The sequence below is a fragment of the Nipponia nippon genome, unplaced genomic scaffold, assembly GCF_047370975.1.
Source record: "Nipponia nippon isolate SJK-2023a ecotype South Korea unplaced genomic scaffold, ASM4737097v1 scaffold_3, whole genome shotgun sequence".
NCBI lineage: Eukaryota > Metazoa > Chordata > Aves > Pelecaniformes > Threskiornithidae > Nipponia > Nipponia nippon.
The window spans coordinates 39,878,293-39,904,617 of NW_028262347.1; the positions used below are offsets into that span (position 1 = coordinate 39,878,293).

General features: G+C 39.0%; 1 protein-coding gene across 1 annotated transcript in view; it reads left to right on the top strand.

The window, feature by feature from the left end:
* The first annotated feature begins 38 nt into the window (after nt 1-38).
* The window catches only part of FRS2 (fibroblast growth factor receptor substrate 2), a 55,195-nt gene continuing 28,908 nt past the window's right edge, over nt 39-26,325 (top strand). Inside the window, exon 1 of the mRNA XM_087767850.1 lies at nt 39-187. The gene's annotated coding sequence lies outside the window, so the exon portion shown is untranslated. The remainder of the gene's footprint in view (nt 188-26,325) is intronic.

Below are 26,325 nucleotides of genomic sequence, written 5' to 3' on the forward strand. Positions count from 1 at the left end.
TTCGCGCCGTGCCCCGGAAGTTGTCGCGGGCAGAGTCCGTCCCAGAGCGAGGCCCTGTTGCTGCCGCTATCGGGAGGCGCAGCCGTTACCCGCGGCGCGACGCGGGGCCGCCGTCTCGCCCGTCACAGGCGGCCCGGCCGGCTCGGCTCGGCTCGGCCCGGCGGCCAGCGCGGGGCTCATGGCGGAGGTGGGTGCTGGTCCTCCCCCCTTCCCTGGCTCCTTCACCGCGGGGGTGCCCAGCCGGCTCCGCTGGGAGGGGGCGGCAGCGGAGGCTCCCGGGGCCGGGCCCGGCTCTTCCATGGGCGGGAGCGGCCCCGCGTCTCGCCTCCTCCCGTGGGAGCCGGGCTGGACGTGCCCTGCGGTGGGACCTGCCCTCCTTCCCCGTCCGAGGTGTGGGTCTGGGGTGCGGGGGGCTCGCTGTGGGGGTGGAGAGAGCTGGCTGGCGGCTGCCCGCCCCCCCCCCCCCGGGGCGGGGACCGGCGAGGGCACGGGGTAGGGGCTGCGGCCGGGGGTTGTTTGTGGGCGGGCAGGCCTGTGGGGGGATCACCGCCTGGCTCCGGGGCGGGGGCGGGAGGGAGCGGGGGTGGATGAGCGGAGCGTGAGTTTAAAAACAAAAGAGGAGCCGTTAACGTTGTCCCGGCGGTTGGTTTGCTGGAGGCCGGTCTGGCGCGGGCTGCGGATCCCGGCTGCCTGAGCGCCCGCCTGCTCGGTGCTTGGGGTGTCTGGGAGTCGAGTCTCATCTTGCGTGACCTGTCAAGCGCTTGCACCTTCCTCTAGGTCAGCTGCTCCTGTCACATGCCTCTCAAGACAAGTTTTCTGCTCCACGTCGCCCCAACGAGTCCAGGGGCTGTCGAGGTGCAAGCCCTGAGACTAACCGAGAGCCCTGTCGGGTCAATGGGTTAGGGTCAGCAGACAGAGCCTCCCGAGGGGAGGGGGGTCCTCCGGGCTTCTCACAGTGGTGCTGTGCGTGTGAATGAAAGCGATATGTAGCTTGCTTGCTTGTCGTTTTAAACTCCCCGTTCTCTGACATATCCCTGTATGCGAATGTGGTAAGGATAGATCTGAAGAATCACAAAGGTCAAAAGGTGTCTCAGTACTCGTTTGGCTCGGTTCTCCATCTAAACCTGATTTTCTGGAAAATGAAAGCACGTTTTCTCATATTCCTGGTCACTGCATCTTGTTCAATGTTAACGTGTAAGAAGTGATAATCATGATTAGAAATCACTAGGAATGTTGTTGGACTGTGAGTTGAAAATAATACTGTTATTGCAATGAATACATACTGTAGAAATCAGGGTTGATTTTAGTAAGTGTTGAAAAAGTTGCAAACTGTGGTTTGATGTTAATATTTTTAAAAAGTTTTTTCTTTGTGACTTCTTTGAATAGTCTGAAATTTTTTTAGCTTTTTTTTAGTTAAAGTGCTAGTGACAAAGTGACAGTTAGTGTAATAAGCAAAGAAGTTTTCTGAATAAGTATTTTTTATCTTTCTTTAATGGTGTTAATGTTAGCAGTAATTCTATATTATGAACCTGTCATTAAATCTGCTCTGCTAGCTCTAAAACATGTTTGTATTTAGGGAAATGAAAAACTAATTTTTTTAAGATTTATTGCTGTGTTAAAAGTGATTTGGTATTAAGACACATGGGTTCAGGTCCAAGAAGCATCCTGTTTTCTTGTTAAAGTCAGCAGAACTGCCAGGCAAGTCTGTTGTTCGTTTTCCTCAGATAGCAAGTACATTTGAAAAGCACACCTGTCTATGCCTGCTTAAAAAGAAACCTGTATCAGGGTAAATCACCAGTTCAAGTCCAAAAACTGTTAACTCCATTCCAAATGGAAGGTGATTAAGAACATTATCCTTGACTGAGATTCGCTGAGTTTATTTGCCTCTGTGTCAAGAATGTTTTGAAAATGCTTGTTGAAACAACGTGCCAGCAGTTGTATGTGTATATGGTTAAAAGGCTTTCCAAGGTTTTGCTCACTTTCCAGTTCAGTGTCTTGTCTTAAATGTTGGTGGTGAGTTGTAGTCAAAATAAACTGTTCTCATTTCTGTGTAATTCTTACAGGCAGAGTAGTTTGAAACACTTTTTCATCGTACAAGAAATTTCTGTTAAAGAGAAGAAAGGTTGTCTTAAATTGTTGCAATGGGCAGGTGGTAGTTTGTGGAAGAATCTATCCTTGTAAGAGAAGGAGAGTTTCATAAACTGGAAAAATGTATGGCACTTGGTAAGTTTGCAGATACATGAATCTGAGTCTGCACTTCAGTTGTACCGTTCTTGAACTGTAACGTTGGTATGTTTTGTCTTTTGAATTGATATGATTATGTTTCTTCGTTAACTGGATGAATGTAAACAAATATATTTACTTGCCATGGAGATAATTCCCTGCTAAAACTAATGATCCAGTAATAAACTCTATTGTTTGGAAGTCAGCAAGATTATTTCTAACAGTCTGTCTGTACTCCTACAGACAATACTTCACTGTTCAAAAATTAGCTTGACAGTAGCTATATCCATGTTTATTAGGGGTCTGATTCTGAACTCATTGAAATGAATTTTGTTCCCTTCTGTGACCATTGGGTCTTGCAGTTTAAACAAAACAACTTTTTGAATAGTGGATGAAATTCACTTCACAGCAGAGAGGTTTATAAGACCACTTTAGTCACCTGAACCATTGTTTAAATTCCTTGGAAATACTAAACTACAGTTAAGATAATACTTAACATGACTGCGTTCGTTTTATTACGTGTATGTTCTTCCTATGCAAATATCTGAGGTGATTTAATTAATGATATTTAAAAGAATATCTGGTGAAAGTATCATTAAGTTAGGGTGACTAATGCTCTATCTTCATGTTATTAAACACGAAGAGTGAAACTGGTGAATATAGTGAACTGGCCTCTCTTCCTGCTGCCTGTGCCCAAGTAGACTATGGCTGCTTAGGTTTCTGGGGGAAAAAAAAAATGGGACAAGGTTTAATCTTAGGAACAAATTAATTAAAAATAATCACATTCAGCTGCTCTGGCAAGTTTCTAAATTTAAAATGTGGCGGCGTACAAGTGTGTTTCCGCAAGTGTCATAAGCTGATCAAAACTGGACCTTCTGCCTTCCCAGCCTTCTTCTTCCTCTTTCTTCCTTCTGCCGGTCAGGATTGCACTGGGAGCTGGTTCAGGAAGCTGAACTGGCTGAAAACTACCAACTTTTTTTTTTTTTTTATAGTTAGTTTTTTAATTGACTCAGCACCTTGAACTGACTCACCCTGCAGTTGCATACCTATCACTGACCGTTTGAGCGAAGAGATGGGATCCGAGAAAGGGAGGGGAAGAGCGGCACTGCGTAGGCCTGAACCTGTGAGACTGATGTTACGGGACTCTGGCCTGCAACCTACTGCTTTGCATAGGCGTACAGCCGGCATGGACCAGCTCCACCATTGAAAAACATGGTCCTGTTTGTTGCCACCCTGCTCTGCTGCTTCCTCCTTTGTGCAGGCAAATACTTGTATGGTTATGTGGTGAACTGGGTTGAGGTTTGAACTAACTTGGGGGAGGGGCAGGGAGGGGAGGGTTAGGTTTAAGCTGGATCAGTTTGCTGCACAAACATTTGTGCTGGCGCAAAGATGGGGGTGGAAGCAAGCAGTAAGGGGAGCAGGGTGTGTCTGTTTCTTTTGGTGACAGTGACACATTATGCCAGTTTAAAGTATATTCGATACTGGCCTAATTCAGTGAGGTTAAGCTCATACGGCATTGTGGGTTTGAATACATTGTTCAGTTATGGTTCATGGGCAAATTTTACATCTAGGACCCCTTAATCCTTGGCAGCGTGTCTCTGATTTCGTGATGTACTTCGAAGGGATTTTGAGGGAAGAATCTGGCCTTTTGTATAGTAACTCCAATTTTTAGTATTTTTATTTGGTACCTATTGTTTCTTTTAGTGGTACTTAATGGGAAAAATATGTTCCTGTTTATAACTGCTGTTCATCCATCAAATTCTTGAAACAATGAATTTGTTCAGCATGTATATCGAGTTTTTAAATTTAAAAGACTAAAATCAGAAAAGACAGTGATCAGAGTGTCCACTAAGAAAACTGCAAGATATTTTGTAGTAATAAGTAGATTAAAAAACCCAGACGAACAAACCTATGAAAATGATGAGGCTGGCCTAAGACATATAACTTCGGACAGTTTCCTAGGAGGCAGTATGTGACTTTTCTTCTTAAGTAACTATTTAATGTTTAGTAGTTTTCAAAATCTGTCTTAAGGCTTTCAGGCTATCACAGAAGTTGTACTTAATATTTCAGGATGTGGATAGGCATTGGTGTGTTTTTTTTTGTTGTTGTTGTTGTTGTTGTTTTGTTTTGTTTTTTGGCAAACATCTGTGAAAATTGTAGATACTGTGTCCCCCAGCTGTTTGTCTCTACTGCTGTGCCGTAGATTGCCATACTTAATGATCCTTTCCACCAAAGAAGCTGTATGCAGTGTTATGTGCTTCAGGCATAATCAGCGGTTAAATGGGCAGTATTAGCTCGATCTACCTTCACTGGTCAGTTACCTTGATTAATTTTTCCTTAGGTGGATTAGTGTGCTCTTACACGATTTACTCTCTTGCAAGTCTCTATGGGTGGTAACCTCTCTTTGCTGGGTGGCGATGAGTAACTGTGGGCAGCAGCTACTGCTGGAAGAGGTGACCTATCTGCAGCTTTTCAGTGACGTTTTCTGAAACAAACATAATGGGTTTTATTTTTGTTTGCTACTGAATAACATCATTTTTTTTTTATCAAAGCTATTTGAGGAGCTGTTGGCTGAAAACTGCTGTCCAGAGATATGTGTAATTTCATGCAGTGTATACAGATGGTATTTTAGTTGTGTATATGTTGTAGAACAGCAGTCCTAATAATAACAGACTTTGAATTTTCCACTCTTAAGCATCATCTTTTCTGGTTGGCCCTTCTGTGTAATCAATTAGATGTGAACATTCTATTTGAACTTGAACTGGTGATAAACTGATGTGTGGTGTTTTCTCATATAAGTATGTATGCATATAAATGTGTGTGTATATGACATGTATTCTCCAAGTATAACGTACTCTTCAAAGTTTCCTCTTCACTGCTTCTGGTAAGGTGGCAACAATCATGACAACCAATTCAGCTCACTCTTTATTGAGGCACATGTTCCTGGAGCCCTGTGGTTCTCCAGAATTTCAATCTTTCCCTCAAGCTTGAAATGACAACAGAAATAATTATACCTTGGCTTTAATAAAAAGAACTAATAACTAATTTCTGATGTTTATACAATAAAATTTCATGATTATTGCATGATTGGGACTGACTATGCATTCTTTTCTAATTTGTGCAAATGGCATGGTTACTGACTGTTTCCTTCTCTTGTCTTAGACTACTTTAATTTCATGTCTTATTTGTTGTTCTTCTAAAATGCTTTCACATCCATATGTGGAGTAGTGAGATGAGAAGCTTCTTGTCACATGAGCTGTACTTAATCTGTCACTGACTTCTCAGGTGGTCCAGGATAATCCCTAAACTTTTTGCCTGAATCTCAGTTGACAAAGTAATGCTAATATCTGTGTTAGGGAATGTGTTCCTCTGAATTACTGCAAGTGTAAAATGGTTGTGTTGCGTGTCGTTGCTATCATAGCCGCCCATGCTGGACGGCCACCTTTATTTACGTCAGCTTCCAGAAGCAGCCACAATTACTAGACCTGCCACTTCTTCTCACAGAGCTTTTTTTTTTTTTTTTTTTGGATGTAAAGGTTCAGGTTCAGTATTGGCTGTTGGTAGAAACATCTCTTGTGTTGGTACATTTATGAAACAGGATTTAAAAAAAAAGTCCCCAATGTAGGTTTTAGCTTATCCTTTTTCTTTTCCTTTATTTATGATGAGCGTGTATCTTGTGGCAAAGGTATTTCGTGCTATTCAGCTGTTTCTTGTACATGTGTCTGTTACTGTTCTGTTGAGGAAAATGTGATTCAGAAATAATGTATGAATTGTCTGTGCTTGTAATAAAAGCTGGAAACTATAGGGCAGTTGGCGTATCTGAAATAGTGATGGCTTTCCTGGACTGTACTCCAAACTGAGGAGAGACTGGGGCACCATGCTTTTAGTCTGAAGAACTGACTTCTTTTCCTTGGCTTTTCTTCATAGTGATTTTGGTCCTGGCAGGGTTGAGATGCTGCTGCTGTCATTCATACAGTGGTGACGGTTACTGTAAACCACTGATCCGTTACTGTGTGCTGACTCAATGGTGAAAAGTTGCTTTAATTTCCTGCCTTTTCAAGGGTAAAATAGACTCTCTATCCTGTATGCCGGTACCTGGATTCCTGTGTTTCTAATGGATGATACAGAACTTTGATCTGTCTCTCACTGGAGCTGCAGTTTAAACTGGTGTGTTGATATTTCCACTGTTTTCCTTTGGCTACTGCCAAAGAAGTTAAACTGCGTAGTAGTTCCTATCTGCTGGGATTACTCACCTTGACACAACTGAAGCATTTGTCTTTCGAGCAAATTTTCTTAACTGCTTTGCACAGGGATAGTATCTTCTTGTGCGTTAGTATGACACCTGGCACAATATGCAGGTGGGGACATTTCATTCTTAACATAATTTAATCAGTAAAAGTGATTGTAGTAATACTCTTGTTTAGAATCATAGAATATTGCGAGTTGGAAGGGACCCGTTATGTGAACATTGGAAAGATATTCATCAGCACAGTATTACACGTATTTCTGAGATGGAATGTCTTCATTACTTGCAAGATGTTTGACAGGGTGGAGAGTTGACTGGTTTTGCCATGCCTTAGGACAGTGTGACATCTTTTTCCCAAATGGAAATTTTGAAGCAGTAGCTTTAAAGGGGAAACTGCCACTATTTTTTTTTTTTCCCTGCAGAGATGAAAACTCTGGTTTATATATAAGCTTAAAGTGAAAAATGAATGATCTAGTGCTGTGTTCGATCTTGGTAGCAATGTATCTTATACTGAGCTTTTCTAAAATGACAGCAGTAGCTTTTTGCTTAGCTGCACAGCAAAGCAAAACAGAGCTGACTGTGCAGCAGTTATCCTTCAGACGTGTCTAAATTTTTCAGTCTGTTTATGAGTATCAGCAAACACTTTGTGCATACTTTTGCCATGCGTTGAATGCTTCTATTTTCTTTTAATTTAGCTTAAAACTAGTAATGGAATTCCTGAGGTTTTGAAAGGAATAGCTCTTGGCAAGCCTAGAGTTTTGAAACCAAAGGCAAATAAGATACCAGGCAAACACAGGGAGGGCTACTTCTTCAGGGAAGTATGTTAAGATTCTTCTGACATCTTAGAGTTTGTTGTATTTCTGTTTAAAAAAAAAAAATCTATTTCAATTTATTCTTTAAAGCACATTTGTAATTTTTCTTTTAAAAAAATCTTACTGGAACACAAGGGAACATTTTTTTTTCCTTTATGTCACTCAACAAGTTTAGCCTTTTCAGCCAACCATTAGAAGTAGAGGGTGTAATACTCCTTTCTTTGGAGCTGTCTGTATTTTTCAGTAACTCAAACACTGATCGAAGCATGTAATTAGATTACACATTTTAGTTTAAATAAAATATGCTCTTGATTTTAAATCACTACAATAATTGTAATTGAAAGTAGTTGTTATGCATCTGTCAGGTGGTACAATAGTACAATAAAAAAAATTATTTACATTTTCAAAGTGTAGTTGCACTTTTTATAAAGCATATAGCTAAGCAGCTTTAGCTTTGTGGGAATAAGAAGAGATGTGACGTAGGGAAACTTGCCTGTCTGTCACAGCCTTGTCCCTCTTCAGCATCTGTGGTGCTACTTGCTGCAAGCATCTGCCCTCTTTTGTACCCTCTTCCCACTAATCCTGAGGTGTACAACGTTGATAGAAATCTTGCATGCCATCTTCTTTATTTAGGTTACTGCATTTCTTTGTGGAGTTTCATGGCTCTATGTGCCTTCATTCAGTCCTGCATTTCCTTGCAGTGTTTCTGATTATCATAAACATTTTGAATGTCTTGGAACTCATTATCATCTCTCTCAAACTTAACGTATTTGATTGCCATTTGTGATGCTGCATACAGTGGTATAATCCTCTCTAGCCCAGAGCAGTTGTTTGGGAGTAACTCTCTTTTTTTTTCCCCTCTTCTCCTTGAATCCACAGTCATGTTTTATTCATATCCTTCTTCTTCCTTGTCCAAACAACATTTTCAAGACCACGTTTTCTTTTTCTGTCTTTACAAATGAAGTTTAGGCCTGTATCTGTCATCTGGAGTACTTCAAGTACCTCCTCCCTCTCCTCCTGATATTCCTATCTCTGCACTCTGTTTAAAATACAGCTGGTACGATTTTTCAGTAGTCTGACTGCTAGTTTTCCTCATCAAGCTAAAGCTCATTGTCTTTGAATTCGAAGACCTGCATCTCATATTTCTGCATCATATTCTTCTTTTTCCCTGCTACCCTTGGCGCTCAAATCTATCTTTTTTTCCTCTTTTTTTCCTCCCCTCTCCATGTCTTTACTTATATTTCATGTCATATTCTTCACTTTGATTTAGGACATTTTTGAGTATAATTGTATGTTATGTACATTAATACCACTACATGAGAAAATGATTGCACCTCTGACTTTTCTTCATGGGTATTAGAGCATCCTGTTGCCTCTCCACTTGTACAGATGAACTACATTTTTATCTGCCAAAGCTGACAGGGATGCGTGTTACCTTTGGACCTTTTCTTATAGAGACCTGTGAAATGTATGTTGCTGTGTATCTTCCAAATCCGGTTCGCTTGTCTGATGACTATACTTTTTACTTTAGAGTAAGCAAAGAGCACTGGTGGCATTCTTTAAACTCTATTGTGTGAGTATAATGTCAGATTTTGCAGACTTTTATTATCGTATGTGATTTCAGTTAGTAAATGTTTTCTTCTTCACGTGGCAGGTTTCTTTGGTGAGACAAATCAGATGTAATCTGCAGCTTTTATTTAAATGATACACAAATTGAATTAAACTGGCAATAAAAGTAGTATTAAGTGCCATCTCCTAGACTTGACTCATTGCAGAACTAAAGCTAATATTAACAGAGGTAATACATTTTTATTAATAAGGAAAGCCAAGTGACTCTAAATATTTTTTTTTTCATCTGTCATGAAACTTTGGGTCACAAGGTTTTTGAGTCAGTGACTTGTGTTTTGGATTTGGGTTTTTTTTTGGCTTTTTTTTTTTTTTGTGAAAGTTAAACTTTTGGGGCTCCTCATTATTTGAATGTTTTCGGCTGGTAATACAATGCAAAAAGTAAAACAATTATAATAGTTACAATAATCCATTTTAATATATAGCTTGCTGTACCTGACTTAGAAATGTGTTAGGATAGTAGAATCAAATCGTTGTGAAATTCTTCTGGGTTATGGCAGCTGCCTTGTGTTTCATGCTCTTAAAATCTGAGTAGGCTTTCATGCCTTGAAATTGAGAGTGCGGTGTATGTGTTACTCATCAAGTTGTATTGCCATAAATGTAAAAGGACTAGAGCAGTGGTAGTTTTAGTGGTAATTCTCTTAGGTGTACAAATGTTAATGCTAAAGTAAGCTGGATGTTTCATACAGTATTTGTGCAGCTAGACTGGAGGTAGTCTTAAATGCTTAAATAATTAGCTCCTACTTCAAGGTTCCTAAAAGCATGTACTTGGCAAATGTTTGGATGCTCTGTGTGAATGTGAATGCCTACTTCCTTATCTTTCTGATAGCTGTCTCTTTCTTCATTTACTGTATAAATTTTAGGCGATGATGTTCAGTTCCTGAGAGAACTTCACTTGGAATTTTGCTGAGAAGGATACCCTTACATTAAACTTTGTTGTTACGAGGCATTTGGTTAAGATATTTTAGGTCTTAAAAAGTAATGAACAAGACAGTATTAAATACAATTTTATCCAATAAATTGTGCTCTAAACTTGAACTTTGTTGTATTTATTTAGTAGTATTATAATAATATTGTTATGCCTATATTTAGAGGCATTGAGTAATACATGCCAGTCAGTCAGTCCTGCAACTCCAGAGTACTCCATTCCTAAAAACTGCTGGACTAGAAAAGAATGTATACAGGAAGGGAAAAAGGGAATATGCTACGTAGGCTTCAGACACACTATTTTCTTTTTTCATTTTTTTTCTTCCCACTTCTTCCTTTTTTTAGTAGACAGGTAGATGGACGAACCTTTCTTATCCAGTGCTTATATCCTCCCTCCCCAAGTTCCAGAACTTTTTCTGATAGCAGAGGTGGGGAGGCATTTCCAGCTTGTCCTCTGGGTTTTCAGTTCTAGAGCAACGTGTGTTTCGTCTCAGAGGCACAACATATACCAGAAACTTAGATAAGCTTCTAGTTTCTGTTTAAGTATATATTGTGACTGTTACTTTAAGATACTTATGGCCACTTAGCGTCTTGAAATATTTCTACTAGTAAAGGGCAACAAAGTGCCCTTCAAAATCTAAAGTTCAAGTTATTTGTCTTGGATTTTCTGTGCCTACAGTGAATGTGGATCATTTGACCTTCACGAATGTGTTTTCTTTTACTATTACTTTAGTCCATAAGTGTCAGTGCGTTTGCTTAATAAATTTTTATTTCTTCCTGCTTCAGGGTTCCTTGTTCTGTTAAGTCCATATATACTGGTCCTGTAGAGCACAACTTCATATATGTCTGCTAAATTTAATGTTACAGTTTCTTGAAGAGTTTGTATTTCTTAACGTCAGCTGTAACATAGAATTCTATTTGTTAAATGGATGTAACTTAGTAATTTTAAATGGTATGTTTTTTTAAATAGTTTCATATTAAAGTAAAAAGTAGTTTAATGTTGTCAGTAGTGTGAAACTAAAAAGTACCTTTCCACAGGTTTGATTGTGCCAATACCACATCAGTTTAGCATTTTTCTGTGAATTCTTCACTGCTGATGTTAAAATAAATCAATGCCACTTATTTATACTCAAGGTGACCCCTATCCTGTCTTCCCCCTTGAAAGACATAAGCACCTCTGATTTACCCTGGGGCTCAGCCTAAGGCAAGCAGTAAATGTTTGTGCCCTGGTTTAAATATTTGTGAAGTTTTAAGGTTCACAGGTACAAGCGTGTAAAAAATTAATTGGCAAGCCATTAAATTAAGTTTTATGTTCGCATCTCACCTCTGATAGCTTCATGTACTCTTTATCTATTGATAAGTAAATTGGAGCACAGCTTTGAGCAGCTCTTTCTTTGTTTAGATCCTGATTCATGTAAGATTTTGCTTAGTGTTTTGACTTCCCATTGAACTATAGGTGATAAAACTTAGCGAGATATGTAGAAAAAACAAGGTTCAACTTAATCATATGCCGGTCAGTTTGGAATTTACTGGTTATAAGCTCTCCTTAGGAAGGATGATTTCTTTGTAGTTCAGAGTAGGAAGATGTCTGAAGAGGAAGAAACCTGTACAGCTGGGGCTTTGAGGACAGACTGAAGTACTTAATAAGTAGCATACTCTAGGGAAAGCTCTTCATAAAATGATTAAGTGTTGACTACCATGAAATACTTTATACTAATAAGTAGAGTGATATTAACCAGTTGTTATGTGATATGTCAAACTCCTCTTGCATTGATCAGAAGATGACTGGTTGCAGTGGTACTATTAGATTGATTGGCTCTAGTGCTGACTTACAAAGCGAGCAGTGCATTAAGGATGGTGCATTGGATTCTTATGAAGTGTTCTATCATAAGCATCAGTTTTTATATTGTACACGAAATATGTAGTTTTAGACTTTTGCACCAAAAAAAGTTAAGTATTTGTTTCAACGTGTATGCATTTAGTAGCTAATTCCTTTGAAATTGACTGACAGAGTTTTTTTATTAACTGCTGTACTGCTTGATTACATACAGTTCTAGATTTTTTTCAAGAAAATAAACATATTTGAAGTAAGCCCTATTTTCTAATCCTGCTGTCAGATGTCAAAATGTCTAGAATAGGTATTTCTTTATGTTGCTTTCCAATGCCCCACATAAAAGTGTGTGACCTAGATGTGTGTGGGTTTTATTTTTTCTTTTAATGGAGTTATGCAAGTTAACATAGCTTTTATTGTTGATTAATAGCTAAATTTTCTTTTTGGGGGGTAGGATGGGGAAGGACAGCTAGTGTTCATTCTTTTATAGAAAGAAAATCTTTAGCTCTCTTCCATCACTTGAGTGCATTCAGCTTTATGTTCTGCTCCATCATTAGTCTGTAGAAATGCTAGCATTCAGATTGTCAAAAATTGGACATAACCCAGGAGCTGAAAAGAATGTAAACTCTTTTATAATGAAATATATAAAACTTCCTTGTCAGCAGAATAAGTGAAATACTGTATTAATGAGGTTTTTAAGGAGTTAGATTTTAGGTTTGTTCTGTATGAAATGTTATTTCTCAAGTGTGCTATACCAAGGAAATGTAGCTTCAGAAAGCCTTCTATATTCTTGACTTCAGAACAAACAAGGAACTATCACAGAAGAATGCTTGAGACGATGGAATAATAAAGCCTAGCAGTGTATGGTGAACAGTAGAAGTATTTTACGTATTACTTTGAATAGTAAATATTGTGGGTTGGCTGTTAGTGATTTTAGAGAGATCTTGGTTTACATTCATTGTAAAGGCTTTCTATGAATTAATTCCAATACAAACACAACTTCAGTGAAGTTACATCACTGATTACCTTTCATTATGAATGGACTATTTTGAGGTGGGTAGTTATAGGAAATTTTGTAACTACATAGGGGCATGTAAAAAGAACATAAAACTAGAAAGAATAAGGAGGTGTTGTCTTTGAAATGCAAGTCTAGAGTCATGAATAAAATGTACCTAAAACTGTCACCAAGATGTTTGATGTTAAATTTTGTATGTTAAAAGCTACTTGCCGAGTTACTCTTAGTCTAGCCCTAATAACAAACTTTATTTAAACTTTCTTTGGGCTTCAAATCTGTATTTGTGAATATACTGCTTTTATGCTACTGGTGAGAGTAAAACCATTGTCGAATGGAAATGTGTTAAAAATCTCAGAAACCTAGAAGATTAGTTTCTTTTGCTCTGTGCTAAAATCCCATCACACTTTCTTTCCAAATCAAGATACTGAGAAGAAGAAAATTCCACTTTTTTTTGTTTGTTTGTTTTGTTAAATAGTGTGTAATTCAGGACTAGGGACTTTTGCTGTTTTTAAAAAAAATATTTTTATAGAAAGGCGTTATTACTGAGACTTGAAATTTTTGTGCTGGTGCAGAGGCACAGTGAGTAGATCATTCCCACTTCCTCTAAAGATATTTTTAAGTTGTTTGAATAGCACAGTTTTGCCCAGCTGCTTTACACTTGGGTGAAGTGTTAACAGTTAAATTGGGTGTCAGTAGGTTTTGGTTTTTTATTTTAACTCAAAAATAGTGACAGCATAGCTTGGGGAAGGCAGTGCACTTTTTTATACGGTTTGCTTTGCATGATCATCTTGTATGTGGATGATCAAACTATTTGTAAATCAGTTTACGGTATGCCTTACAGTATTTTTTGTTTGCTTGCTTTAAAAGGCCATGATGTGAACTGCAGCAATTTAGCAGCTGATTCGTGAGTGGTTCAGTGTTTCGCTCCTGAATGAGGTAGGGATTTTGCTGGGGGGCTGGCACCTTGTGAGGATAGTGAATTTATCCACTGGCTCCTTGGTGATGGTGGTTGCTACTTCCCAGAACTTCATTTTATTTCCAAGAAAACTGTAAATGCTTCCCTAAGAAGTGTGTGCATTCATAGGCACACATTAGGACTGTGCCTAATGTAATGAATTGTACTAGTGGGTTATGTGGTGCCCTGCAACTTTTCATACAGATTTTATGCATTATTTATACATCTATTTTAGTAGTTTATTTTACTAAGCTACTAGATGTGCTTCATCTAAGGTTATATTTCACTATTGATGGCATAAGTCTATAGTAGTGACTTGGCAGAGATTTTAAATGCTTGCAAATGTAATTAAACTGCTCAAAAGTGTCAACTATAGATGATTCTCTAGGGAAAGCCTCAAATGGTTCATGTACAATACCACACAAGTAGTAGACTGAGTTTTGAGGATCGTATGATTACTTGTTCCCTAGGCTATCTGATGGCAAGGAAGCCTAGATATGCTAGAGATTAAAGAACTCTGCTATTGCTTCAGAACATAGTGAGTTACAAAAATGGCTAAAATTAACATACCCATACAATTTTGTTCTATCCAGTTTGGCCCTAGTTCAGTGAATATAATAGACAAAAGGTATCACTTCAGCAACCCAGAATTAATGCATTTTAGATTGAATAATGTAAAAATTACACCACGGAGGCTAACTGATCCATGTTGCTGCTGTGTAGGGCTGTTAGAATGGGGAAAGTTAACGTGCTCATGATCCTGCTTGAAGTAGGCTAGTGCGATAGGACTGCCTGCAAAGGTCGCTTTCTCTGCTGCAGAAGAATTTGCATCAGTCTGTAGCACTAGGCAAGTTTCAGAATTTGACAGCAGCCCTCCTTGCAGCATACCACAGGGTTTCAGTTGCTGGCACAGCAGAAGTGAGGGATGAATATAATCTGGCTGTGGTTCCATCATATATTATTTAGAAGTTTTCCAACTGTTTGTTTTCCCTTCTGCACTAGACTTTGCTGCCCTCTCACTTGTGATGTTATAGATGTATATAAGGTGACTGAAATAATGTAAATCAAAAGTCCTCTCTCCTTTCCAAGGAAAGTAACATCAGTACACGTGCTTTGCATAATGTTCTTGCTTCTCTAGTTACTTTCCAGAACACTTGTTAAGCAGTATTGACTTCTAAATGAAAACCAACAATTTTCTCCTACTGTAATTTAGTGGGTAACGTACAGAAATTGATCTGCATATTCAGATAGTCAGCATAGATAGGTTGGAATTTATGAAGGAGCGTAGGGATGTTAGGTTAATGATCTTCGAAATGTTCAGGGTTAAATAATTTACTTGAAGTTGTACACAGTATCAAAGCACATATGTTTAGAATAAGCAAATTATTAGTGTGTTGTAATGATCAGCTATTATAGAGAATACATTCAATTCGGATGTAGAACTGGACCTGTGGAAACCTGGGGTGTTTCACATAGGTGAGCAGCCCAAAGGTTGGTGGAGTTAAACAGAAGTTGTAGGAGCTGGCCAAGATAAGATAAGGTAGTGGATGAGCATAGGGAATTGAATGGGAACTGATAAAGAAAGGGGACTAGGAATCAGTTAGGAAAAAGCTTGTTTTTTGTTTTTTGTTTTTTTTTTTAATATTTTGAATTTTGGGTACTTGACTTAATTTATCCTAATATCACCTGTTACATATAGAATTTGAATTACAGTGTTTTACTGTCTTACCAGTTGCTAATTGTCATGTTTCTTAGTTCTAAATTACTTTCAAAATATCTGCAATATTGTTAGGCAGGGATAAGTGGCTTCTGTGCTTTTGTTTTGGGGTGTCTTCCAGTGTAGACAAAGGGTTTGCAATAAATGGATAGAATATCTGGGATTAAAGTGCACCGTAAGTAGCATAATGGTTATTTCACACTGCTTATGTAACTGTATCTAAATTTTCTTCAGTTTCTTTCTATTTCTGTTCTAGAAAATAATGTAGCTTTTGCAGATTTTGTTGTTGGATTGCAGTTTCTGTAACGTACTCTTGTTGACTAATTGCTGGATGTAATGTGTTGCTTTGAGAGAAGCTTGTGTTTTGTTTGCTTGTACAGTCTGAGACACACCATTTTCATTTGCTTTTGAATTTTTTATATTAACTGCAAAAGTACAGAGAGAAAGAATAGGAGTCATGGTTTATCTTGGATTATCCAAACTTGCTTTGGAACATTATTGCCAAAGGCTATTACGCTTAGTGATTATTATGTTTATGAAGTTGTTGCATTTTCTCAAACCACAATTCTTGTAAAAGGATAATTAAGTTAAAACTTGGGCTATTCTTTGCAGATTCTGTGCCAGCGCCAAAATATTTTCAAACAATATGTAGTTATAATTTCAAAGGTATCCTTTTAACTTGAAATACTAAGTAGTGTAATAAGTTTTTAAAACATACTACTGTCCTTCTAGTTTACTGAATATTAATTTTAAGGTGAAAGCAAGCCATTTATCTTGCACTGCCATTAGAAATCAGATGTGGAATGTGCTACTTCATATGAAGGTTTAAAGTTTATGTTCTTGCTCTAAATTAATCTTTATGCTGTCGATCACAGAGAAGGCCTGGTGGGTGATATGACGTTTGGAGGTCGTCTTGGGCATAGCGGTTATGAAATGACAGAGTTTTTGATTCTTGGAGAAGGAGGGGGGTCAGCAGAACTGCTGCCCTGGGCTTCCAGAGGGCAGACCTTGGCCTGTTCAGGAGCCTGGCTGACAGAGTCCCTTGGGAGGCAGTGCTGAAGGTAAAGGAGTCCAGGAAGGCTGGACGTTAATTCAAGAAGGAAATTTTAAAGGTGCAGGATCAGGCCATCCCCATGTGCCAAAAGATGAGCTGGAGGGGGAGAAGACTGGACTGGCTGAACAGAGAGCTTTGGATAGAACTCAGGAATAAAAGGAGAGGTTATGACCTCTGGAAGAAGGGAGGACTCAGGAGGACTACAAGGATGTTGTGAGGTTATGCAGGGAGAAAATTAGAAGGGCCAAAGCCCAACTAGGACTTGATCTGGCTACTGCTGTAAAAGACAATAAAAAATGTTTCTATAAATACATTAGCAACAGAAAGAGGGCTGAGGACAATCTCCATCCTTTACTGGATGTAGGGGGAAACATAGTGACAAAGGATGAAGAAGAGGCTGAGGTACTTAATGCCTTCTTTGCCTCAGTCTTTAACAGTCAGACCAGTTGTTCTCAGGGTACCCAGCCCCCTGAGCCAGGAGACAGGGGTGGGGAGCAGAATGAAGCCCCCATAATCCAAGAGGAAATGGTGAGCGACCCGCAACACCACGTAGACGCACACAGGTGTATGGGGCCAGATGGGATCCACCCAAGGGTACTGAGGGAGCTGGTGGAGGTGCTCACCAAGCCACTTTCAACCCTCTATCAGCAGTCCTGGCTAACCTGGGAGGTCCCAGATGACTGGAGGTTATCAAATGTGACACCCATCTACAAGAAGGGTTGGAAGGAGGACCTGGGGAACTACAGGCCTGTCAGTCTGACCTCAGTGCTGGGGAAGGTCATGGAGCAGATCATCCTGAGTGCCGTCACGCAGCACGCACAGGACAACCAAGGGATCAGGCCCAGTCAGCATGGGTTTATGAAAGGCAGGTCCTGCTTGACTGACCTGGTCTCCTTCTATGACAAGGTGACCCGCTTAGTGGATGAGGGGAAGGCTGTGGATGTTGTCTATCTGGACTTTAGTAAAGCCTTTGACACTGTTTCCCACGGCATTCTCCTGCAGAAGCTGGCTGCTCACAGCTTGGATGGGTGTACTCTTTGCTGGGTAAAAAACTGGCTGGATGGCTGGGCCCAAGTTGTGGTGAATGGAGTTAAATCCAGTTGGCGGCTGGTCACAAGTGGTGTTCCCCAGGGCTCAGTACTGGGGCCAGTTCTGTTTAATATCTTTATCAATGATCTGGATGAGGGGATCAAGTGCACCCTCAGTAAGTTTGCAGATGACGCCAAGTTGGGTGGGAGTGCTGATCTGCTGGAGGGTAGGAAGGCCCTACAGAGGGACCTGGACAGGCTGGATTGATGGGCCAAGGCCAGCTGTATGAGATTCAACAAGGCTAAGTGCCAGGTCCTGCACGTGGGTCACAACAACCCCATGCAACGCTACAGGCTTGGGGAGGAGTGGCTGGAGAGCTGCCTGGTGGAAAAGCACCCGGGGGTGTTGGTTGACAGCCGCCTGAACATGAGCCAGCAGTGCGCTCAGGTGGCCAAGGCAGCCAATGGCATCCTGGCTTGTATCAGAAATAGTGTGGCCAGCAGGACCAGGGAGGTGATAGTGCCCCTGTACTCCGCACTGCTGAGGCCACACCTCAAATACTGTGTTCAGTTTTGGGCCCCTCACTACAAGAAGGACATTGAGGTGCTGGAGCGTGTCCAGAGAAGGGCAACGAAGTTGGTGAAGGGTCTAGAGCACAAGTCTTACGAGGAGCGGCTGAGGGAGCTGGGGTTGTTTAGTCTGGAGAAGAGGAGGCTGAGGGGAGACCTTGTCACTCTCTACAACTACCTGAAAGGAGGTTGTAGCGAGGTGGGGGTCGGTCTCTTCTCCCAAGTAACAAGTGATAGGATGAGAGGAAATGGCCTCAAGTTATGCCGGGGGAGGTTTAGATTGGATATTAGAAAAAATTTCTTCACAGAAAGGGTTATCAAGCAAGACTTCCCATCCCTGGAGGTGTTTAAAAGACGTGTACAGGTGGTTCTTAGGGACATGGTTTAGTGGTGGACTTGGCAGCACTAGGTTAACGGTTGGACTCGATGATCTTAAAGGTCTTTTCGAACTTAAATGAATCTATAATCTTTTGTGGGGTAGGGGGGGATGGACAGACAGACAAAAATCTTGCTGTTCACAGCTGTTGTTGCTCAACACTTCAATAATTAGGTTTAGCAAATCACAAACTTCCAGAGGTTTCATGCTGTGTGTTTATGTAAAGTATAGTGTAAATACTGAGTTGGATAATGCTTGAGCTGGAATTTGTAAGGATGCTTGACATCTGTAGTTGACTTTTGAAAAAACGATGGGAATGACTTCCATCAGTCAGATGAAGCAGCTTACATGTCAGGAGCTTAATCTTAACTTGTACACTTAAATGAAGTTTTATGTTCTTATTTTGAAGGAAATGCAAAGTAAGTGGACTTTTTTTTTTAAAAAACCAAAATCTGTACTGAGTAAATGGTCACTAATCCTGTTCCTAAACATTGAGGAACTTTTGCAGCTGTATTTATGCAGAATTTTTCATACTTTTACTGCAGTGTAAATGGAAGTTAGAAATAGCACTGCTAGCAGTTTCAGAATGCCAACATGCTGCTTGTTTAAGTCTAGGTTTCATAAGCCTTATCAATACTATTCTTGATATTGCAACTGAACTGCTATGTCTTTTATAAAAATCTTCCTTTTCCCAACTTTTAAACAGATTTTAGTACTTGCTTGAAATTATACTTTGCACACATAACTGTAGCTTTATATGAACTTACCTTTACATAAAGTACGCTGAAAGAAAGCAGTTTTGGAGGCTACAGCCTGTTTTCTTTTCTGTTAGGTGTTCTATAGGTTTCTGTAAAAGTGGTATATTCTGTAAAAGTTGATCTATTTTAGCAGATCCCTGTAATATCTCTTTACATTATAATGAAGCTGTATTTTCGTGACCACTTTAAAATGGTCAAGGTGTGACCTGTTGCCAAAAAAGAAGAGTATGATTTCTCCTTAGGCTTCATGGTCCAGCCTCCCTTTTGTTGGTACTAGTAACAGCGTGGCCTTCTGATCAGCAAGATGAGCACAGTGGTTTGGATTGAAGCTTGTCTGGCTAAATAGAAGATTAGCCAGAGCAGGGAAGACCATGTCTTTCAGCTGCAGTCACCTTTAGATCAGCTGAAGGTAACACAAAATAGCATTCTGAGAAAGAGCACAGCAGTTAATTTAAAATATCCCATCTCACAATGACTGTTCAATTCACAAAAGGAAAACTTCACACTACTGGATAGCCATTCACCTATTGTCTATACATGGGAAGAAATAATAGTCCTTTGTTATAAATTGAATTTGTATTATCTCAGAAACATAGGCTTGGTTTTGAAAAGGGGTGTTTTTGTTATCTCTTACCTCCTGTCAGTTCTATTAGACATAATTCTAGTAGAGACTTTAAAATAACGATTTATTTTTGGTATTTTTCTGGGCTTCAGTGTCAACATATAAAGAACAACAAGTTGAGTGGGACATAGATATGTAAATATTAGTATTGAGTCATTTGGACTTCTCTGTGATTTCACAACAGTAGTAAGAAATTATTTTAATTTTTTTTTTTTCAGGGAAGCAAGCAGGGGTTGGCAGTGTAAAAGTTTATGGAGTAGTCCAATATTTAATCTGCAATATTTAGAGTGGCCTTTAGTTAGTGTTACATAACTGTTTTGATTATCAATATTCACTGGTTTAGCTTTTTTTTTTTAAAGGCATACAGTCATCTTAGTTATTCTCTTTATGTAACTAATATCAAATGCTCTGGTTAAAGTACATCAGTACTACTCATAATGGAAATGATATATGAATAGAATACAACTGAATTTCTTCTGTAAATGGGATTTTTTACGTCCTTTTCCCCACCTCCCAGTCATTCCTGTACCACACATACTTAAATATGGCTACTGGGACACAATTAATGTAGTGTGTTTTTTTTAAATTGTGAAAGAGAATATTTGAGAGAAACTCAAAACTTTTACAAGTTTAGCTTTAATCTTGCCTATATGGTTAAAAGAGCTTTTGCAATTCCAACTGTTTTGAAAGCTGTCTGCCTGTAATATTAAAATCGTTGACATAAAATGTGACCCTTATTAACATGAGCATCTGCTTATAAGAGTAGAAAAAGCACCCATTTTCTTTAACCTTAACCTTAATATTTTCTTTTAAGTATAAATACTTGTTGCTACCTATAAATTAATTGTGCTTTTGGTTATGTTCAGCCTTCTCCTGTTCTGTCTGCCTAGATTAGTGCTGTTCCTTTGATGTGCAGAATAAATTAAGATGCAAAATTATTTGGGATTTCTCCTCACTGTTAAGTTCAGAATGATCGAAAGATTATTACATGAAACTTAAATTCTTAATGCTAACTTGTAGTTTTACTGACTGTGAGGGGTGGTCTTAGACACACCTTTTCACAGGAATTTTTTTTCTCTGTTCTCCCCAGAAACATCTTATCTGTTCCTGTTGTTTGAAGGCAACAGAAGCCCCAGGTTTCTGGGGTTGCACTGAATCAGTGGCAAGCTTGTGATGTTAATTGCATATTATTAGTAACATCTGGTTTTGCTGTTCATACTGCTGTCTTTTTCTGGATAGACTAAATAAGCAAGAACACTTAAATACTTCGAATTTGAAAGCATCAGTTTCTGGTAATTGAAGATGTGGCTTTTAAGGAACGACTTGGAAAACACATATACATCTTAATGGCATCCTTTAATGGTTTATATTTATCTTGATATTGTTTAAAATGTTATTATATTGTGTATATAAGTAAATTTCTATGGGAAAATGTGCACAGAGTGTGATATACATGCCTGTGCTACCATTAATTTGTTTGACTGTTTTTGGTGGTGGTTTGTGGGGGATGTTTGTTAACTCAATGTGAAATGATAATCTTTGTGTTAGTCCTCACAGATCCATTACAACTTTTTGAGAATGCGTGTTTATGTTTACAAGTCGCATGATTTATCTAGCTAGCACAGGCAGCAGCAACAGCAGTGAAGAGATGGAGGCACAGGCAGGTAGTTGGTGCCTTAAAGGTTCTAGAAGGCTCAAAGAGACTACTCCATTTTACGAAATGAAGACGAGCAACCTATTTCAGAGTTAGCACTGCAGATACTATATTTGTGTGTTGTGAGACCACATGTAAAATCCATCCTGCTTAAAACCAGTCACACTGGGTAACTGGGGGGTTCTTGTGTGTAGTAAAGCTTTGGAAAGGAGAAACAGCATGCTCAGGAACTAGCTGTGCCTGCATTACCATGCCAGTGGATACAAATGATCATGTCCTTCTGCTTGTTTATTGTGTAGTTTTGGTAAAGATTGACCTTTTTGCATTAGAGACTGTTAACTTGGATAATTCTGTGTATTTTGGGACTAAGTAATTAATGGATGTTTCAATCCAACTGATGACCAAAGTTCTTTGAACCTGTCCAGCGTACCTGCTGATGTTGTTTCCAAAACATGCCAATATCCAAAGTTACAAGCTTGTTGGGCCCCTTGGGCAGATTGATGAGGTAATTTTTGTGCACTTGGTAGAAATAAGTTGTACCGTCCTAATAACTATTCATTGACGTTCTCGATGGTTGTTCATGGTGTAATCCATACTGGTACATGCTCAACTTCATCTGCCTTGCAGTAACAATTTTCTTAAATGTTTGCTGGGTACATGGTCTCCTGACCCACCTTCTCTACTTGCCACATAGACTTTTCCTTGTATAGCCCTCAGATTGTAAGGGAATGGTGAGAGACTTTTTGACAAGATGGCCTTTCTGCCTTAGCATATATGAGCAAAGCTCTAAAAATGGCTATGAAAAAGATTTTAATCTCACACTATTGAGCCTCCTACATATGGACCTTTGGACTCACTAGTCGTATTATCTCTAAGAATACAGTTCCTGTAGGAAAAGTGAACTACTTCTGGCACAGCATGTCTTGAGAATGTCTTTATTTCAAGGTCTTCCACCATTACTTTTTCTTCCCTTTTCTCTTGTACTGTTGCAAGACAAAGGTTTCAAATAAAAATTAAAAAGTGGACTTTTCAGCACTGTGTGCTGACTGAAAGTAAGGTATAGCTGCAGTTCCTTAGGAAGATTTGTCTAAATCAAGTTTACTGACAAGTTGTACGCTTTCCCCTTTCAGGCCTGTATCCATCAGCTGTATGTTTGATGTCTTTACCGTTGTGGTTTTGAAGGGTTATAAGCAGTACAATATCAAATAATACCTCTATTTAAGCATAGAATTGCACGTAAAAACTCATAACTTGTACTCAAATTAAGGGTGAACTGCAAGGCACTTAAATTGTATGATAAGCATACCACTGTTTTAACACGGTTGAAATGAGTCTGCTCATTGTTAGTTCTTGGACAGAGCGTATTTTCACTGCACAGGAACAGACAAAAGCAAGAAGATAGCTGTGCCATAGAACAGGGATGCCAGTTTAGGCTGATGGAGGTGTTCCTGCCAAGGAATTGTGGCTGGACATACAGTTTTCATGTCTGTTACGGTGCGTATAATGGTCAGCTGAAATTACATCTCTGTTGTAGTAGCTGCAGTATAAGTATTAGGGCAGGGATTACCAACTGTTTTTTAGAGTTTGTAGTCTAAATGGGTAAGACAAGCATGCAAAATGAGAAAAATACATGTATTTTATAAGTGATTGTAGATTAACAGCAGTGGTGGTAGCAAAGGTCCTGGATATGGACTAGGGATGAGCTGAACAAAGGAAATGGAATGAGAGGCAGATAGCTGAGATGAGGTGTGGTGAAAGGAGAGGGAGCAAGGGAGCGAGATGAAGACTGTAACAGAAAGAAAAGGTCAAGCCAATGTAGGAAAGACAGTCAATGAGGTGTACAGAGAGTCTTCCAAATGTCCTGGAGACCAAAGGTCCTGGCCTTGGTCACCTCTCGTCCTGTCACCTGGGGTACTTGTCTGGCGTCATCTGACTAGCCATCTCCACTGGACAGAATATTTGGCAGTGTGGTGATACTTATCACCCTACTGATTCACTAAACCCCAAAGTTGGTACAAAAGGGCCGGTTGTTATTTTCAGGGTATTTCCCAGTGGAAGTCCCTGTGGCAGGAGATGGAATGCTACAGGAAAGACAGGAAAAAAAACCTGAGGTAGACAGAAAAAGAAGGAACACTGTGTTCAGCAATCATGCTTTATGAATTGTCATATAAAATTGTCACCCGAACTATGTACTTCTGGAAAACCTCCTCTTATACAGTACAGCGAAGTTTGTTTGGTTTTTTTTTTATTGAATAGGTGAAACTCATTATCAAAGATACTGGATCAAAAGTGCCAGTTATGTTAATGAAACCTTAAAGTTTACACTTCAGACTTTGTAGCTTTGTTACATAGCAAACATTTTGATTTTTCTATCCAAAGATGCACATACTTTCAAGCCATGTGTGTTCATTGGTGTTTTGTGCACCGTTCCATGTTTTAAGATACTTAGTAATCACTTCTGTAATTTATATCAGTCTTGTATGTAATGTGGTGATATGCTAAAATGTAGTTCTTGGCAGGAATATATTTCAACACCAAGTTCAAATGTAGTTTTTATTCTAAAACTGCTTTTGAAAATCTTTAAATATTGGAGAAAGGGGTTGTTTTTTGTTTGTTTTGGATTTTTTTTAATGCCAACATTTATTCTTAGTCATAAGTTGCTTAAGGCTAGAACGGAGGAACCAAGTCTCGCTCCTTTGTGTTCCGATAAGATACTACATCTCACCCATTTACTCTTGAATTGAAAGCAGTTAACTTTCTACCTAAATAATGTATTCCAGAAAGTTATCTGACCTTGATTTCAGAGCTACTCAAGACATCAAAGCTCCACCAGTTTTCTTGTCAGCTTATTACAGGCATTAATTACCATGTATTTATTATATGTTTAATTGTTTGGTGGTTTTTGTACTTAATGGTTTTAAAAACTTTTTTTTTTAAATTCTTAAAGGTTCTATCGTTATCTCATCTTGAAGTGTGAACTTTTTTTTTCCCATTTCACCAATGATTTTTGGGTGTAAATATTTATTTAACTTTTAATCCTAGAAGTCCCATCTTAATCCATTTGTAATGAACTTACTTAGGATAGAACAGCTCAGGTATTGGGCAATATCCCACATCTCTCAAACACAAGGGAGCACCTAAAAATCATTACTGCGTTTCTCAAAATAAAACACCATACAGGGGTTTCCAGTGACAGGGTGTTTAGCTAATAAAATATATATGAAATAGCTCCTCAGAAATTACTTTTAAATTGCTGTATTTTGTTATGATAACTAGTAAAAACAAGTCTTCTCTGTGGACAGTGCTGTTTCAGTTTAGTTGGTTTAGGCTTTTTGTGTATCATTCCCTGGCTGTTCCTGGGCAGTTGAAATGTGTTGTAGGGAGTGAGAAGATCCTTTAACTACTTTACAGGAGTTTGAATATTAACAATGGTAACAAGCAATTTCCCTTACTTAAAAAAAAAAAAAAATTCCCTAAAAAATATACTTAACTGCAGAAATGTTAATAAGCTGGAGTAGAGAATCATAACAAGGGCAGTCAGTACTTTATATAGGTATTTTACTGCTTTGAGTTTTCACCTAGAGAGTAAATCTAGAAGGGACTTAGTAAATCATCTTCAATATCTGTTGGAATTGTTTTTTAACTTGCATTCATCTGTATTTGAAGTCTAGTTTAAGATGTTGAATCATATAAATTAATACTAAATTTAAAATACAAATCTAGTTCTTAGAATTGAGCGAATTAGAATAGATTTTTGTTTTCTTTCCATTCTTGTCTAAGTAAGTGCAGGCAAGCTTTATGGGCTTGTTATTTAGATGGGTTTTATGCCACAACATTTTACATCCTGTGTTTTTAAACAAATTGTGCTGTTTTGCTAGAGACCACTGAGTTTTCACCCACAAAATGCTCTAGTTGTAGAATCTGTGAACAATATTTTATTGTGTCATCTTTGGGCAGACTTCTAATACCCTGAAGCAACAAATTGGTTGTTTATGTAACTAATGCTATCTGTCTTCTAGAAAATTGTTGGATTGGGGTGGTTTCCATTTTGCTTGTTGCACCTGCTTTAAAATTAAGCTGCAAGCCCCGTGGATGGGTCAGAATTGTAACTTTTTAAATGTTTCTGGTTAAAAAAAAAAACAACAACAAAAAACCCCCACAAAAACAAAAAACCAAACCCTGCCTAAATCTGAATTCTTCTGTGTCCTGTCCTTTCTTTCAAGTTTTCTGTGACTTTTAATTGACAATAAAGTGTGATTGATTATTTAACTGCAGCACAGAATAGAGTAACTACAAAGGTGTATCTGTGGGCGTAGTTTCAAAGAGCATTTCTCTTTGTGGTGCTGTTGGTATAAACAGTCCCACCCCCTTATTTGTGTTTGGGTGTTCATGTGGTGAACCTGATCAGGAAGCTGGTCCAGATTGAAAAATAGCTGAGCAAGGAAAATAATGATTATTTTTAACCCAGATCAGTTATGAGTGACATACTGATGTTTGGAAGTGATGGGTAACTGAAGAAACATTTCTAGAAAGTAAAAGCTGAGATAGCTGAAATTCAGGTGGGTATGGGGTTTTCTTATTAGTTTTTTGTTTGCATTTTATTTCTCAGTAGCAATAAATTACATTTTGCAGACGTTTAGGTGGAGATGTTCACATTAGCTGGTCAGGTTGTGCTAAGGAAGCTGTGATCTGAGTATGGCTTGAAGTCCCAGCTGAGCTAAGCACGCAGCTAATTGTAGTCCTGCTCCCCCCTGCACATTCCTGCCTTCTCTTGGTTGTGCCAGCTCTGTCACTAGGCCAGCAGGGGGGCAGCTCAGGAAGCTAAACTGGCTGAAATGTAACCTTCCAAAAATATATTTTCTGCTGGCCTTGCTCCATGCAGCAGCTCACCATGGAGACCGATGAGAGCCA